At 36.4% G+C, this 2,727-nt stretch overlaps 1 non-coding gene across 1 annotated transcript; it reads left to right on the forward strand.

Moving 5' to 3' along the window:
* The first annotated feature begins 389 nt into the window (after positions 1-389).
* Positions 390-497, forward strand: LOC112793727 (small nucleolar RNA R71). The gene has a single exon (XR_003198425.1). It is a non-coding gene; the product is annotated as a small nucleolar RNA R71 (small nucleolar RNA).
* The last annotated feature ends 2,230 nt before the right edge of the window (positions 498-2,727 follow it).

Genomic DNA, 2,727 nt, shown 5'->3' on the forward strand with positions numbered 1-2,727 from the left:
CCCATGTAATTCACCTCTTCCATTGAAGGGTTCTCAGGATCATAAGCTTCTTCTTCAGATGAAGCTTCCTTAGTACTGCTTGGTGCATTTTGCATTCCAGACAGACTTTGAGAAATCAAATTGACTTGCTGAGTCAATATTTTATTCTGAGCCAGTATGGCATTCAGAGTATCAATCTCAAGAACTCCTTTCTTCTGATTAGTCCCATTGTTCACAGGATTCCTTTCAGAAGTGTACATGAATTGGTTATTTGCAACCATTTCAATTAGTTCTTGAGCTTCTGTAGGCGTCTTCTTCAGATGAAGAGATCCTCCAGCAGAGCTATCCAAAGACATCTTGGACAGTTCATAGAGACTATCATAGGAAATACCTATGATGCTCCATTCAGAAAGCATATCAAAAGGACACTTTCTGATTAATTGTTTGTATCTTTCCCAAGCTTCATAGAGGGATTCTCCTTCCTTCTGTCTGAAGGTTTGGACTTCCACTCTAAGCTTACTCAATTTTTGAGGTGGAAAGAACTTTGCCAAGAAGGCATTGACTAGCTTTTCCCAAGAGTTCAGGCTTTCTTTAGGTTGTGAGTCCAACCATGTCCTAGCTCTGTCTCTTACAGCAAAAGGGAATAGCATAAGTCTGTAGACCTCAGGGTCAACCCCATTAGTCTTGACAGTGTCACAGATTTGCAAGAATTCAGCTAAAAACTGATGAGGATCTTCCAATGGAAGTCCATGGAACTTGCAATTCTGTTGCATTAGAGAAACTAATTGAGGCTTAAGCTCAAAGTTGTTTGGTCCAATGGCAGGGATAGAGATGCTTCTCCCATAGAAGTCAGGAGTAGGTGCAGTAAAGTCACCCAGCACCTTCCTTGCGTTGTTGGCATTGTTGTTGTTTTCGGCTGCCATGTGTTCTTCTTCTTTGAAGATTTCTGTTAGGTCCTCTACAGAGAGTTGTGCCTTGGCTTCTCTTAGTTTTCGCTTTAAGGTCCTTTCAGGTTCAGGATCAGCCTCAACAAGAATGCTTTTGTCCTTGCTCCTGCTCATAAGAAAGAGAAGAGAACAAGAAAATGTGGAATCCTCTATGTCACAGTATAGAGATTCCTTAAGGTGTCAGAGGAACAGAAAAATAGAAGGCAGAAGTAGAAAATTCGAACTTATCAAAGAAGATGGAGTTCGAATTTTGCATCAAGGAATAGTGTTAGTCCATAAATAGAAGGATGTAAGAAGAAGGGAAGTAATTTTCGAAAATTAAGTAAAATATTTTGAAAACATTTTGAAAAAAAACACTAATTGATTTTCGAAAATAAAAGTGGGAAAGAAATCAAGTGATTTTTGAAAAAGAATTTGAAATTAGAAATCAAAAAGATTTGATTGAAAGCTATTTTGAAAAAGATGTGGTTAAGAAGATATGATTAGTTTAAAAAAAATGTGATTGAGATGAGATGATTTAAAAGACATTTTAAAAGGATTTGATTTTAAAAATTAATGACTTGGCTATCAAGAAAAGATATGATTCAAACATTAAACCTTTCTCAACAGAAAAGGCAACATACTTGAAATGTTGAATCAAATCATTAATTGATAGCAAGTATCTTTGAAAAAGGAAAGAAATTAATTTTGAAAACATATGATTGAAAAGATATGATTTGAAAAAGATTTGATTTGGAAAAACTTTGAAAACTTGAAAAAAATTTGATTTGAAAACAGAATCTTCCCTCTTGTGCCATCCTGGCGTTAAACGCCCAGAATGGTGCACATTCTGGCGTTTAACGCCCAAAAATCTACCCTTTTGGGCGTTAAACGCCCAGCCAGGCACCCTGCCTGGCGTTTAAACGCCAGTCTGTCCTTCTTCACTGGGCGTTTTGAACGCCCAGCTTTTTCTGTGCAATTCCTCTGCTGAATGTTCTGAATCTTCAATTCTCTGTATTATTGACTTGAAAAGACACAAATTAAAAATATTTTTGGATTTTTAATAGTGAGGAATAATCAAAATGCAACTAAAATCAAATAACAATGCATGCAAGACACCAAACTTAGCAGTTTGTATACTACTGACACTAATGAGAATGCATATGAGACACATAAACACTCAAGTCAAGAGAATTCAAAGATCAAAGTAAGAAATCATCAAGAATTACTTGAAGATCCTTAAGACACATGAATGAATGTATGCAATTGACACCAAACTTAAAATGAGACACTAGACTCAAACAAGAAATATTTTTGGATTTTATGATTTTGTAATTTTTTTTGTGTTTTTCGAAAATTAAGTGAAGAAAAAGAAAATAAAGGTATCAAAATTCTTAATGAGAATTCCAGGAATCATGCAATGTTTAGTCTAAGACTCCGGTCCAGGAATTAGACATGGCTTCACAGCCAGCCATGCTTTCAAAGAAAGCTTCGGTCCAAAACACTAGACATGGCCAAAGGCCAGCCAAGCCTTAGCAGATCACTGCTCCAATAGCAAGATTGATAGAAATCAACAAGCTCTTGTGATGATAAGTTGAAACCTCGGTCCAATGAAATTAGACATGGCTTCACAGCCAGCCAGACTTTAACAAATCATCATGAAACTCTAGAATTCATCATCGAGAATTCTGAAAAAAAATACCTAATCTAAGCAACAAGATGAACCGTCAGTTGTCCAAACTCAACAATCCCCGGCAACGGCGCCAAAAACTTGGTAGCGCAAAATTGTGATCAATACTTTTCACAAATCAAATGGATATGG

This window comes from Arachis hypogaea, chromosome 3, assembly GCF_003086295.3.
Source record: "Arachis hypogaea cultivar Tifrunner chromosome 3, arahy.Tifrunner.gnm2.J5K5, whole genome shotgun sequence".
Classification (NCBI taxonomy): Eukaryota; Viridiplantae; Streptophyta; class Magnoliopsida; order Fabales; family Fabaceae; genus Arachis; species Arachis hypogaea.